This window comes from Papaver somniferum, chromosome 9 (genome assembly GCF_003573695.1).
Source record: "Papaver somniferum cultivar HN1 chromosome 9, ASM357369v1, whole genome shotgun sequence".
Taxonomy (NCBI): Eukaryota; Viridiplantae; Streptophyta; class Magnoliopsida; order Ranunculales; family Papaveraceae; genus Papaver; species Papaver somniferum.
This window is the reverse complement of record NC_039366.1, coordinates 63,007,169-63,021,750: the sequence shown is the minus strand read 5'-3', so window position 1 is coordinate 63,021,750 and position 14,582 is coordinate 63,007,169. Positions and strand designations below refer to the sequence as shown.

Below are 14,582 nucleotides of genomic sequence, written 5' to 3'. Positions count from 1 at the left end.
AGCATGATAAAAATGGTCCTAGCGGTGAATCGCAAAAGCTACTTGTAGCTCATTCTCTCTTTGTTGAGAGGATGTTTCTGTCGCTAACATAAGGCCTTCGGCAACCCTACCGCTAGGACTCAGTTGAAGCTACATGTTAGAATTAAATTGGTGTACTTCAATAAATTTTGTATAATCTCTTAACTTAGAAGTTTTTATAAGTTGTATGGTATGAACTTAAGAATTTTTATAAGTTTGTATGGACTGAACTTAGAAATTTTGTATAATTTCTGAACTTAGAGATTTTTATAAGTTTATATGGACTGAACTTAATAATTTTTGTAAGTCTGATATTTGATTTTGCACACCGACATATTTAGCTTGAAATTGTCTAATCTCTTTGTGTTTAACTCTTAATATCAGGATGTGTATATATTTTAATGTGATAAATGATTTCATGAAGATTTGTAAATCTAGGCAGCCAAATAAGTTATTATTACCATCATAAATCAAGCCTTGAATTGATTAATGTGGAGGACAATGGGAGATCTGAGGTAGAAAGGTACTTGGCTGAACCGATCTACACACCCACAAATGAAAATGCTACTTTTGATATATTACAATGGTGGAAGGTAAATGCTGCGAGGTTTGACATTTTGTCACTTATGGCTAAAGATATATTTGCTATTTTGGATCCTTTTCGAAGCTCCTTAAAGCCCAAGACACTTGAGGCCTTAATTTTGTTAGAAAATTGGTTACGAACACCAATAGACATGGATTCATCTATCCTTGGAGTCGAGGAGGAGGAGATTGATATTGCTGAGTCTGGTATGTCTAAATTTTCCTTGGCTCTATTGTTGTTCATGACACTGTGAGTTTTACTGCAGCATGTTTATTACATGAAAGTACATGGTTTACTAAACATAATGCATGTTATATGAATAGATTAACTTCCCTGTTATGTTAACTGCCCTGTTATGTTAGTAATCTATAACAAAAATCTTTTGAAATCCGAAGATCACTCATAGTTATCTCTATATCAACATGTCAGAGGCATTGTCAAAATGTCGTGTACCTCATATCAATTGGATTTCTTAAATTCAGTTATTTTGTTCTTGTTTCTTAGATGATTTTTACTTTTATTTTTACATAATAGGATTTCTCTTTAGATGCTAACTGTTAAATAAATTTATATCTGTTTGATGTTTGTTATACTGTTTTCTATGGTTTGAGAAATCTTGAAATTTGGCTTTTCAAATTTTGCTTTGATCTGTGTATTGTCTGTTATCTTGATGTTTATAGTATTAGGATATTTTATATGTTCTTATAGTTGAATTTGGATGTTGAGATTATGATGAAGCTGAGTTTTTTTGCATAGGTCAGGGCAATCATTTTTTGCATCTGAGTTTTTCAAGTTAACGACCTAAAAATAGGGTTGTGAAGCTTTATGTTTGGACATTATGTTATTGAGGTCTTTTGGTTATTGGGGTCCTTTGGTAGTGAAGCTTTATGTCATGTCTGTCTAAACTTTGTGTTCTATATTGAGGTCGTTAATGTTCAATTTATGGTATTGTGTTTGTATTAGTATCTAGAAGGATAATGCTCAGACTAGGTGGTGTACTGATTAGAGAATTTTTTGGGTTTTTCACTTCAAGACTTCGAATAGCAGGCAGGACATCTAGCTATCCTATATTTAGAACGTTGCTGTAAGAGAAGTACAATAAAACTGTAAAGCACTCGTAGCTACCGTGTACTATTTCATCTAATTACAGTGACTGTCCGGTGTACTGATGAGCAGTTTGTGTTGGTACTTGCTGTTGTTGTGGATGGATAAACTAAAATGTTCATTTCGCTTGCAGAGCTATTTTACTTGTTTCAAGAAATTCATCTACCCTTTCATTCATTCTAATTGTTCATTTCGCTTGCAGAGCTATTCAGTTTCAGTGACCTTGCTGCTTCTTCTATCATCATAGACTCATAGATGATTGATTCCTATTGGCATAGACAAGGTAATGACGCCAAGGGTCATTGTCAGTAGCTTGATCTTTCTGAGTTGATATTTGTTACTGTAACTAATTTACAGACTTTGTTTTATTTCAGGCTTTCAGCCATTCGGAGGTAAAACATCCACAAACTTGCAGGCTTGCAGCGACTCGCTGTTGGTCGCTTTATATGATATTAGGCTTTAGTATAGTAGGAAATACTCAATAGTAATGCACTCTTTTATCTTTTGAGCTTTGAACAATTGAACTCCGTTCCTTTTTATTGTTAGCTTTATCAACTTTGTTATACACTTATACTGTTATACAATTATACTCAATAACTCTGTTCCTTGTTAATGTAATGTCATTTTATTTTATGGTGGGTAACCCACCACCCACCCGACCAAACCCACCGTCACAATGGGTCGGGTGAAAACCGACCCATTGTGTTGTTGGGTCGGTTGCGGGTGACAACTTCTGTTACCCGCCATCAGTGGGTCGGGTGGTGGGTGAGGCCAAAACCGACCCAAACCGACCCATGTGCAACCCTAGTTGTGTTTATTTTTAGTGTGGAGTTTAGTCTTAATGATAAGATTTTTTTTTTAATAGGAAAGGAATATTCTATTAATAGAAAATCAAGCTACATTGTTTTTATCCTGCTGAATCAAAGTATTAATCCAGTCAAGGATATTATTAACCCAACTAAAGCAAACCGAATGAGTTTTTGCAAATTTAGCTAAAGAATCCTCTAAATGATTTGCATCTCTATGTGCATAAGTGCACAACCAGAAATCAAAAGACTTTAAAATTTGCTGAGTATCATGGACTAGATTGTAAGTTGTCCACTTTACTGCAGATTGTTTCCCATTAGTAGCCTCAATTACATTCATGCAATCTCCCTCTAAGTGAATTTTCCTCCACCCCTTCCTTTGCGCCCATAATACTGCTTCTAGAATAGATTGTACTTCTGCTTGCTCCGGATCAATTGCTAGAAATGCACCTCCTCGCAGTCCATAGTTGTCCCCATCCTGACAAAGTATGTGAGACTGAGAACTAGTGATATGTGAGACTGTTGGACCATTTTTTCTTCTTCTCTGTTTTGGGAAGAGGAGAAAACAAAGGGCAACTACGTCTTTACCAAATAAGGTTACTAGTACAACTTTTCCACAAGGTAAACGAGGTAATAAGTACTCCCTCCGTTTCTAAATAAAAACAGAGGTATATAAGGAAAAATAAGTTATTCATAAGTTATTCACTTAAATCTTCTCAACCGCCGGGAGATATAATTGTGACCCCTGACCTTTCGGTTTCAGCTGTTCTGTTCGTGGAGTCATGGGGAAACACACCAGATTCATGGATTTTTCTGAAGAAGATGAAAATTTATCGACGATTCATGGAGATGATCTCCGTTGTGTCGGGCCAACACACAATATATTCATGGATTTTTCAGAAGAAGACAAAAATTCAACAGACGAATTAGTTGACTGGCCACAAACATTAGAAGAAGAAGATTCATCAGACGAAGATGAAGAAAGACCAAGACTTCAGGATGAAGGTGAAAGAGAACACGCACCTGAAACACCTCATCGACCTCCATTACAACAACCTGATGTGTTATTCATAGATGAATATGAAGAAGAAGAAGAAGATGAAGAGCTTGAAACAAGAATCGAAGTCGAGCCTGGAGATAGTAATAAGAGTAATTTAGTGAGAGGTGGATCTAAAGTGAATGATGAGAATATTGATTGTTGTTTAATTTGTGTGAATCCTTATTCTTCTCAAGGCCATCATACAGTCAGGTATTTTATTTATTTTTGAGTTATTTTGTCAAAACTAGAAATCTTAAACATAGGCGTGGATTTTTAACCTAGTTGTATTTTTGTTAAGACTTAATTGTATTCTATGTATTATCGCTTAAATTAGGACTTCTAGCTTCAAAAATAATGTACGACTAGCCCCGAACAACATAACAAGAGAATGTTCTTAAACTGCTCGAGGTTTGGCTGAATACAAGTATGTAGCAATTATTTTGCTTTGGCATGTTAAATTTGTCAATCAAAACATTGTTAATTCTTATGAGCTAGAATTTAGAATGCTTAGAAGTTTAGTCCATGTTGTTTATAAGCATGAACCGATCATATGTTTTTGTTTTTGCTTTTGTTCATCTTATTAAATCAAGTATTTTGAGATTGCAGTTGTCTTCCATGTGGACATCTATATGGTTTATCCTGCATCGAGAGATGGATCAAAAGTCCTAATGAAGACTATTCAAAGGTAATTATTTCTTCTTAGCTTTCATAAATAAGGCACAAAAATTATTTATTGTAATTATTTTTTTGATTGGTGAAGAATTTGGTGCTGGCGAGTTTCGAACTACTACAGTGCATTTGATTGTTTCAAATAAGACCATCTCTTATGGTATCTTTCTTTGTATATTGCAGCGTCCAGTTGTTTGAGGGTGAAAATGGTTTCTGTCGATTTCGGTAATTTCGGGTGTGTGGGTGAGAAACGAATTTAAACCCTAAACAATGTACTGCACGTGAGTACTTTAGATTCGAGAGATCAATCTGTACAAGTCCGGCCTAATACAAGAAATGGTCGTTCCAGACTTGCTTCGGTCACAAAGTGAAGGAGAATGGGTTGGTTTTGGGGAGGGAAGCAAGGAAAGTGATGAGACTAGAATAGTTGATTTCTGTAAGAGTAGTTTTTTCCTACGACTTGTATCAGAAAGTGGGAAGCTAATAGATGGAAAGCTAGCAAATGTTTTCTGAGTGTTGTATGCTCCTGACTGAACTTGTTGTTCGGTGGAAATAGGTAAGACCTATTTATACAAGTCGAAGTGAAACATACTCTAGTCTCATTAAGGAATGGTAAATGGGTGAGTAAATGGGAGGAGGTGGTAACTGTTAACGCATGGAATTGATTTTCCATAAAAAGGAGTGTTTCACCATTAATCCCTGTATTTACTAACCGCCTCATCCTTATGACACTTCCTTATGACGGGCGTAGTGTACGCCGCACGCTGTAAACCGCCAAACCAATACCCAAAGAGGATCCCCCAGTTTGTGATATGTGTTGATGTCTCGAATATTTTTCGTGGAAAACATGTAACATATTGTTGCTGCCTGGCAAGTCGAGCTTGGGAGACTTGCTGGCTTGGTGACCTTCGACGGTCGAGATTTTGCATCTCAGGAAGAAAGGTAGCAGTTGATCGTCACATGCTTTCGTTTTTGGTGGCCGCATAGGTAAGGCCAGCATGGTGGCGCGGCTAGGTTGGCATGCCATTGGCATGGCATGCCTTGGCGCGATTTGGGTGTGGCCAAACTAGAGTTTCGGGCCAAAGGTTACCATGCGTTGTCTGGTAACCTTGGATGGCTGGGATTCGATCCTGGGATTGAAGGGCGACCGTTAGCCGCATAGGGAAGGCCAGCATGGTGGAGCGGCTAGGTTGGCATGCCATTGGCATGGCATGCCTTGGCGCGGTTTGGGCGTGGCCAAACTAGGGTTTCGGGCCAAAGGTTACCATGCGTTTTTTGGTAACCTTGGATGGCTCGGATTCGATCCTGGGATTGAAGGTCGACCGTTGATTGTCGCACGCCTTCATTTTAGTAGCCGCATAGGACGGCCAGCATGGCGGCGCGGCTTGGTTGGCATGGCATGCCTTGAGGCGGTTTGGGCGTGGCCAAACTAGGATTTCGGGCCAAAGGTTACCATGCGTTGCCAGGTAACCTTGGATGGCTAGGATTCGATCCTGGGATTGAAGGGCGAACGTTTATTGTCGCATGCCTTCGTTTTAGTAGCCGTATAAGGATTGGCACAGTGGTGCGGCTGGCATGGTTGGCATGCCTTGGCTCGGAGGTGTGGCTGGCACGGTTTGCCATTGGCACAGTGGTGCGACTTGCATGGTTGGCATGCCTTGGAACGCAGGTGTGGATGGCACAGTTTGCCATTGGCACAGTGGTGCGGCTGGCATGAGAATTAGGGTTTTGTACAGGTGACGTCAACTGATGCGTGTCGTAACCACAACAAATTAGTGAATATTTTTCCACTCAATTAACAAGTAATATGGTGGTAGTTAAGTTCGTTCCCACGAGGAGAAAGAGGTTTTAGTTGTCTTATAATGTCACAAAAGAGGGGTTTTGGTTTTAGATTTTAAAAATAAATAAACAAAGCAATTAAAAGATAAAGGAAAATCAATAAGAGAGACAATACCAAGGAATCCTTCTTCGTTGGAAAACAGTGTATCAAGTTATGTTCTTTTCCACTTTTTATTATCCACATATTATCACCAACCGTAGGTAAAGCAGCTAGATCAGTGTTAACCCCTAAATCCCTTGTATCACCGGATACGGAAGTTCTCGACTACCGGATTCTATTCACCAAACCACCTAGTAGTAGATCACTCAAGATGTAATTTAGTTAAACGCATTAAGTTTTATGAATTTATTAGGTTGATATTAGTAGTTAGACTCTTAGATCAAGGTCTACTTGCTAACGTTGTTTTCGCACACAATTGCTCCATAGAATCCCTACGCAAGGTCTCGTGTTTGCTCCTTGCGTAAAGAGTTAAGAAACGATTACTTATCCCCTAACTTTCAATAGCTTTAGATCAATTAACAAATCAATTTAGTATGCATCCTAAACGACCTATCAATCAAGAATGAACGTATAAACATTCCTATTAGTAAAAACAAACGATAATCATGTGAAAACTTTGAAGTAGATTTAAAACAAAACTCAAAACATGTTAAGAACTAGGAATTCATCCTCAATCAATAAGAAAATTAGCTACTCATGCTAAGGAGTTCACACAAAGAATAAAGAAAAGAGAAGTGTTGTGTGTGTAAAAGGTGTGTAAAGTGTGTATAGAAAAGTAGAGAACTTCTCTATTTATAGGCTTCAATGCTCTCCAAATCTTACAAGGAATAGAATCCATTTCCTTTAACAATTCAATTTCCAAGTTCAAGTCTTTCTCAAATCCTCCATCTCCTCTTTCCAAATTCAAGCCAAATTCTTCATCCAATTCCAAGTCCAAGTCTTCACATCTCTTAGGATTACCGAAATTCTGCCGGCAAAATCATCACAGGTTACCTGAGTTCTGCTGGCATCAATGGAAGATTATGTTCTAGTGTCGTTATATATAACTGTCAACCTAACAGTCTCAGTTAGCCAACCGGGTTAAGGAAGAGGAAGTCAGACACTGAGTCAGCATCTTACTCGGCTAACTAGTCTTACTCAGATGAGTTGGATCGGTAATTAGCCGGTATTGAGTTAACTCGTCGGGATGAAAATCCGACAGATTTTTCGTTTGTTTTCTGCACATTCCCGGCTGAATTCTGACCTCATTTTTCTTCAATTCCTGCACACCTAACATACATCTAACTTTAAGCATTCATTCCATATACAACAGCAGAGCTTAACTTGTTCATCAGCTCTTCAATTCTTGCAACATCTTTGTAATTCAACCACACGGCACCACCAACACTTCCCTGAGATTCAACTCAACTTCTTCGCAGCCTCCATCATAATTTTTGCATCTCACAACTCAACCTTGAATCTGAATCATACCGATCTTAGTAGCAGTTCCAAAATCATCATTTTATTGCTCTAATGTTCATCTGAGTCTTCAAATTCATCTTAATACCCATGGAAATCAACAACAACAAGAGTTCATAGATTAAACCCATTACGAACTCCAATTTCTCAGATATGGAAAAACCCTAACTCAAATTATTTTTCTCTGCACTTATTCGAAGCCACAATCCCATTTTACCAACAGTATCACTCTCATCTTCCATGATTCAATTTCAGCTGCAAACCATCATCGATCTTCTTTCAAATTCAATCTCCAGTAAACCGTAAATCCAATTCTATGTTTTCTTGTACCAACTGCAGCAACAGCTTCTCTGCTCGCCCTCTGTTCTTATCAATTTCATCACAAATCTCCGTTTCGTCTGCCTTATAGATTCAGTCTCTCGTGAGAGAAATGGGTTATTCTCTCGACCTAACTAGGTCTAAATAATTGGGACGGGTTATTTACACCCATTACTTTACCAGCCCCAGCTGGTGGTGGCCCTGAGCAAGTAGTTGTCCGCCTTTAGTAATTCCAGCGGTAGCCCCCTTAACCTTGGTTGGACTCTCGATAGTGTTATCTTGTGAAATGACAGTTTTGCCTTTCTTTCTCGATTTTGGTTGATTTTTTCTTCTTTCTTCCGCATGACTCCAAAGTAGTTATAAAACTCAAACACGCGTAAAATACATAATTTACAAGAAAAATAGCAGAGAAAGCATAAACAATAGATAATAAATAGGATGTATTTTACACCCTATCATCGACCAAGGTTAAGGGTCCTGCCGTGGAACATGACACATAGAAAGAAAAAAGATACCCTGGTAATTCTGACGTAAGCATGCTGATCGATTCAATAAATGTTCTAGTGATCATAATGACGTCGCGTCAGATGTGCGGTTTTACGATTTTAACCCTAGGCTAAAAACCACCATCAACATTAAATCCCCTGCTTAGCTCGGAACGGGAGCATCGTTGCGAGGTAAGCATAAGATGGTGCCAGACTAGGACAAGAAATCGAAACAAGTCATGATAAGATGGTTAGGAAAATCCGACAAACCTTTTCGAGAGGTAAAGAGAGTTTGTGCTTCCCGTGTCGGCGGCCTTGCATAAATTGTGCTGAGGATGCGTGGAGTGGCGAGACGAAAATTACCGTCTTAGTCTGGCCATACATCGCCTTGACTGGGTTAGGGAAAATCGTGACGTTGTGTTAGCGCGGACGGCTTGGAGAGGCGAAGCATGCGATGATGGCTTGGAGGGGCAAAACATGCGCGGACGGCTTTGGTACGTGTGTCCAAGGTATGGCGAGGTCTTGGAAAGGCAAATCATGGCGGACGGCTTGGGAATGTGGGTCCAAGGCATGACGCGGACTTGGAGAGGAAAAGCGTGTTGGCATGTGGGGCCAAGGCATGGCGCAGACTTGGAGAGGCAAAGCGTGCGGACATCTTGGCTTGTGGGGCCAAGGCAATGGCGCGGACGGTTTTAGCGCGGTAATTGGCCTTTGCGGGACCGGTTGCCTCTTTTCCTTACTTGGCTCAAAATAGGAAATCCTTTCCTTGTTCAAACTCCCAAGTATCACACGTACAAAAGGAGGGTCGGCCTCTCCTTTTATTTCACACCTAGTTATTTATTTCGGCCGTATGGTAACAGTGAAGCAAAGCGGACAAGCGAATCCCTGGTATGTCTTCCAACACTTCCTCTTTTCCTTGTTTTTTCTCTTTCTTTTTTTCTTTGTGTACATGCAAACCCTAGCTGTAGGCGTATTTTTTCATGAACTTGTAGAAATATTGTTATTCTGAGTTGGCATGAATCCTAGCCGTAGGTATGCTTTGCAAAAACTTGTAATAGAATTTAGGCGTGAATGTTATAGTGATGTTGGCCGCCTCAGTTATTGTGCGAAGTAGGTGTGCACGAGCATTGTCATTCTCTTCCCGTGAAAACTAGCCTTTAGGGTTTCCTCCTTTTCCTGGTGTGGCCGTGTGCATGGTTACCTTAGTGGGGGCGCGCCTATTTGGCTGGGCGTAAATTTCCTGCTGCGTGAAGCGGTGATGCAGAGTCTGTCAGTCCCCATTCCTTCGCATATGTGCAAAATGATTTTGACACCAATTGACTTATGTCCAGGATGGCTCTCCTGTGTCTGGTGAAATAATTTCTATGCACTTTCCGTAATAATATTTCTTTCGTATTGTTCCATTGCAGTTATCTCGGAGGTGAAAGCAGGGTAAGAGAATTTTCATTAGGATGTCAACAGTTTCTGCCGTACCAAAGGATATTGGCAATTCCAAGCCGAGCATAGATGATGAGTTCTTCACAACATCCGCCACAATTAGGAAAAATCATCCCAAGTATGCGCCGGTTCTTATGACTGGTCCGGAAAGCGAAGGAGAGGCCCGGTCGGTTCGGCCGGAGGGTGTAATAAGGTTTTGTCTTCAGAGGAAAGAGTACCATGCTTCTCCCATTGACTTTAAGATCAGTGTAAGCCCGTTGCGTCCCTTTGAGAAATGGATGCACTTCATGATGAGCCAGGAATGCGTAAAGGCCAGTTTGGCCAAGGCGCAGATTATTGATGTTGTCGCGGCTTCCACAGTTCTTCATATTAGGAAAGATATTCCAGGCTTGGTTGCTTTTATTTCCAGATGGTGTCCAGACTAGAGCTGGCAAACGGGCGGGCCGGGGCTGGCTTGTTACGGGTTACACGGGTTCGGGTTAACACGGGTTAAAACCCGCGGGTCGATATTCTTCACGGGTGATCATTTCTTCAACCCGCACCCGTAACGGGTAAAGCTTGCGGGTTCACGGGTTAACCCGACTTGTTTAATTAAAAATAAAATTATAATTTCATTAAGTTAATTTGTGACAAAACAGAGACCAAAGTCACCAAACCACAGAACATAACTTGGGGATAATACTAAAACATAGGATTACATAGAAAAAAAACACAATTATAAGTTCTCTAGTCTACTGTGAAAAAGAGTAAAGAATCAAACCCTAACCTAGGATTATCGTTTCTAACCTAAAATCAATTCACATCCACCAATTTCATCACCTGCATCTCAATTTCATTCATAAATCTTCTCGTTATCACTACCACTAATCTGCAACATTAATCAACAACAACAAAAACACAAACCCATCTTCATCCCATCATATTACTAATCCAACTCACATACACTTCATCTCAAACTGTCTGCATGTTATCAATTACAGCTGAAATCAAATTTCAAACGACACATCCACCATTAAAAGAACAAAAATGCTAAAATTACAACAAATGGACCAAAAAGGAATATAGTGGTGATAACTATAATGGAGAGACCTGTAGCTGCAAGAAATTAAGTTGTTGTTGCCATTGGTTGGGATGAAATCAAAGGAGGAAGCACCGAAAACCCAAAACGGTTTTGTAAACTCAGCATCGATGGAATAAATCGATACCACCACTGACCACACCTCGTTTCTTGCTCAATCTGCATCAGGGAAACAAGACAATAGAGCAATGGAAAATATGCTAACTTATTGATAATATTCATTACATGAAATAACTCCCTCTCTTTAGTCCTATATAATAAACATTGTTTCTAGATCCTGTAATCTAGTCCAGAGTGTCTGCAGGCATGGTTTGAGCTATATCAGCTGACATGGACAATACAATTGATCCAAAGCAAATACTAAATACATACTGCATCGAGTTGGCCAGTCGCATAAAAACCGATTGGCATCGGCATGCCACATTAGACTTGACTGGGATTAAAATTCCAATTCCTGAAGTTGTTACCCGAATTTGAAAAAAGGCAATAATGTTAGAGTGAGTACTGTACATACCCATTTGTAAAGGTTCCAGAATCCACTTTCCTGTCTGTAATGAAAAATAGTTCCCCTGCATACAGGAAAAAATATAAACATCCAAGGATTTGGAACCCTAAAATCCCATATATATATATAGTATATATATATATAATATATATATTAATTTTTTTTTTAAATTCCTTCAGTAGTACCTTTAGAGGACACTTGGGCTCAGATGGAGACTCTACCAGCATAGGATCACCACCGGCAACACAGATCCTTTGGCTTATATCTCTGCACAGGTGGAAAAATCAAACGTTCATTTGCAGGAACAAAAGGTAGCTTAAAAACCCCAACTATGGTAGATTAGAAAGGAGCCACAAATGTGACAGATAAACACAAAGCATACACACCCATCCTTGGAAATGTAACCAACCCAAAGTTGTGCTTTATCCCATGGCATGTTAGGGTGACCCCATTCAATCCAAGATAGCCGCTCTCCTTTGGAATCCGGACGGGGAATGCGTAGAAGTCATTCACGACTAACACTTTGGTTCTGATACAAATCCAAACAAAAGATCCAATAACCAAGCCCAGAACTAACATATGGGTCAGTTAATTATTATATTAAACAACATGTGTTTTGTGATAATGTTTACCTTGGTTAGTTTTCTCATTAAAGGTGATGGATACAATTGTCTGGTGGGATTTATGCTACTGTCACGAGTATCTATCAAAGAAAGAAAACAACTGAGAATACCATAAGAATAACACCAACGGTAAGTAAAAAAGTGGATTTATCAACAAGTACATATGCTTCCTAAAACTTACCTTCCCTTACTGTGACATAACTTTGAGATCCTAAATCAAATACTCCATCTGCATAATGAACTACAGGTCCACCATAATCTGGAGTATTGGTTATGGCAAAGGAATCTGCTCACCAATGGAATGTTAAATATTTGACAGATGAATATTAAAAAAAGGTGCAGTTTCTATTACAATTAGACAGGTGTGAAACATGGAAACACCCATAGTAATATGAAGTTACGACCTTTGAGGTCCAATCTTAAGTGTACCAATCTGAGTTAATTTGTACATAAAGGCTTGAATTTTCTCCAACTCAAAATACTTTTGTCTATGACCCGAACAAAGAAACACAGTAAAGTACACTACTGACAACTTCATAAAAAATGGGAAGAATAAGAAACCAGACCTCCCATTATCTGCTTGTAGAGTCTTTGATCCGCGTAATTCGAGAAAACACTGTTCACCAGAAACCGTGAAAGCCTTACCTCCATATTGCTTGACTAATCACAACAAACAAAACGCAAACCCATCTTCATCCCATCACATCATATTACTAATCCAACTCACATACACTTCATCTCAAACTAGTAACCTAATATCCATATACAGTTCTCAGATTAATTCCAAATTGAACCAAATGATTCACCCTTTGCTTAATCTTCAACTTGATTCCATCATATCCCTAAACCGTCAATTTTCTTTTTTTTTTCAACTAGTTTCAAACCCGTGAACCATGAATTCTCTTTTCTATTAAGAACCCTAATCGATGGAGTTCATCCAATTATTATACGAATCTAAACCTCAATTTAACAAAATCATCTTTCAATTTCATCGTATTCATCACCAATCAAATTTCCAGTTCATGTTGGAACCCTAACTCACTGATTCTTCAATGTGAATTAAATTGAAAATCAATAACTAAAAATTCAACCTTAAACTTAACACCCAATACCCATCATTACTTGATTTCATTCTCAATTTGATATAAAATTTCAATCCATTCTAGAACCCTAATCCTAATTTTACTGATTCCTCTTTCTTCAATCATCACGAAACCCTAACCAAAATTAACTCCACAGACTCATTAACTCTTTCCTTGATTCACTTATTCATTAAGTTTATTCAAATTTCAGAAGAATCATGAATCACTCACTCACAGTTCGTGCGGTGGAGAAGAAAAATGGAAAGAGAAAAGAAAAACCAGAAAAGAAAGAGAAGAAGAAGAAAAAAGAGAGATTAAAAAGAAAGATATCTCTTCATTTAGTTTTAGGGTTTCTCCTTTTATACCTTAATCGTGTGGATGTGATTAACCCTAGATAATCCGACGGACAAGATTATATAAAAATTACTAATTAGTTATTGTGGACGGGTTTACGGGTTGTACCCGCGGTTTCACGGGACGGGACGGGTTAACCCGTTTATTCACAAGCCGACATTTATCCAACCCGAACCCGGCTTGTTTAGAAACCAGCCGAGCCGGGTTCGGGTTTTTACGGGTCGGGCACGGGTTAACCCGCGGGTTTCAGCTTGTTTGCCAGCTCTAGTCCAGACACTCACACGGCCATATGCAGGTGGAGTGAAATGACTATTTCTTTGGAAAGCGTGGTCGTCTCCTTCCCGTATTAGATAGTCTCGATATCAAGTTATCTGCATATGAAGAGGAAATGCGCGTCGTTCTGGTTGCGAAATCAAAAGGATTCGTTCGGAAAAAAAACGAGACGAGGTGTTTCTATGGTTGGTGGGTATCCCAGTGGTTTTCGGATGAGTTGGAGCCGAATCATAAGAACAGTCCTCTCCATGTTGCGACGTTTTTGGTTCTTTGGTTATCCAGAGATATTTTCGATGACGGCTCGGGTAAGAAGGAGATAAGACATGAACTTATCAAATTTGCCGTGAAACTGGCAAAAGGTGTCGTTCTCCCTGTTGGATGCCTGTTTCTCGTTTCTCTGTACACACACTTGGATCAGCTGGTTGCGGACATGCGCGCTTCAAATGGTTACATGAAAGTGGATTCGTATGTTCACGCCGCCTTTCTCCAAGCGTGGTTGTGGGAGAATTTCCAAAAGTATGCTCCAAAACCGTTGGCAGTACTCCCCGAGTCTTGGGGTGGCTCTAGGATACTGCGTTGGTCGAATAGGCGTCCAAGGGTTGGTTCGAACCTAGTTATATTCCTTGACAATTCGCACATGGTCCATTTTCGTCCATGGGTTCCGCTGCATGAGTCCATAACTCAGATTAGTACCTTCGCTCCTGCTCCAGGCATGTCTTTGACTTCTGATAAAGAGGATACGAGTGTTGGAGAGATGGTGTTTATGCGAAGTTTCTCTCCTGGTTCAGTGCCATCTTTCTTTCGAGGATCTTGCAAAGTGGTCTCTTACAACATTGATAGAGCGGCTCGGCATATGGGTTTTGACCAAGGGATCCCACTTGTTCGTCATCCTGCTGTTTCAGAAGCTTCG

General features: G+C 39.5%; 1 long non-coding RNA gene across 2 annotated transcripts; it reads right to left on the bottom strand.

The window, feature by feature from the left end:
• Positions 1–10,648: 10,648 nt before the first annotated feature.
• Positions 10,649–10,958, bottom strand: LOC113308209. Of its 2 annotated transcripts, none has more exons than XR_003339572.1 (2): positions 10,847–10,958; positions 10,649–10,737 (listed from the first exon to the last, which is right to left on the bottom strand). It is a non-coding gene; the product is annotated as an uncharacterized LOC113308209 (long non-coding RNA). The 2 variants fall into 2 exon arrangements; XR_003339573.1 differs by having other exon boundaries at positions 10,649–10,717.
• Positions 10,959–14,582: the final 3,624 nt, after the last annotated feature.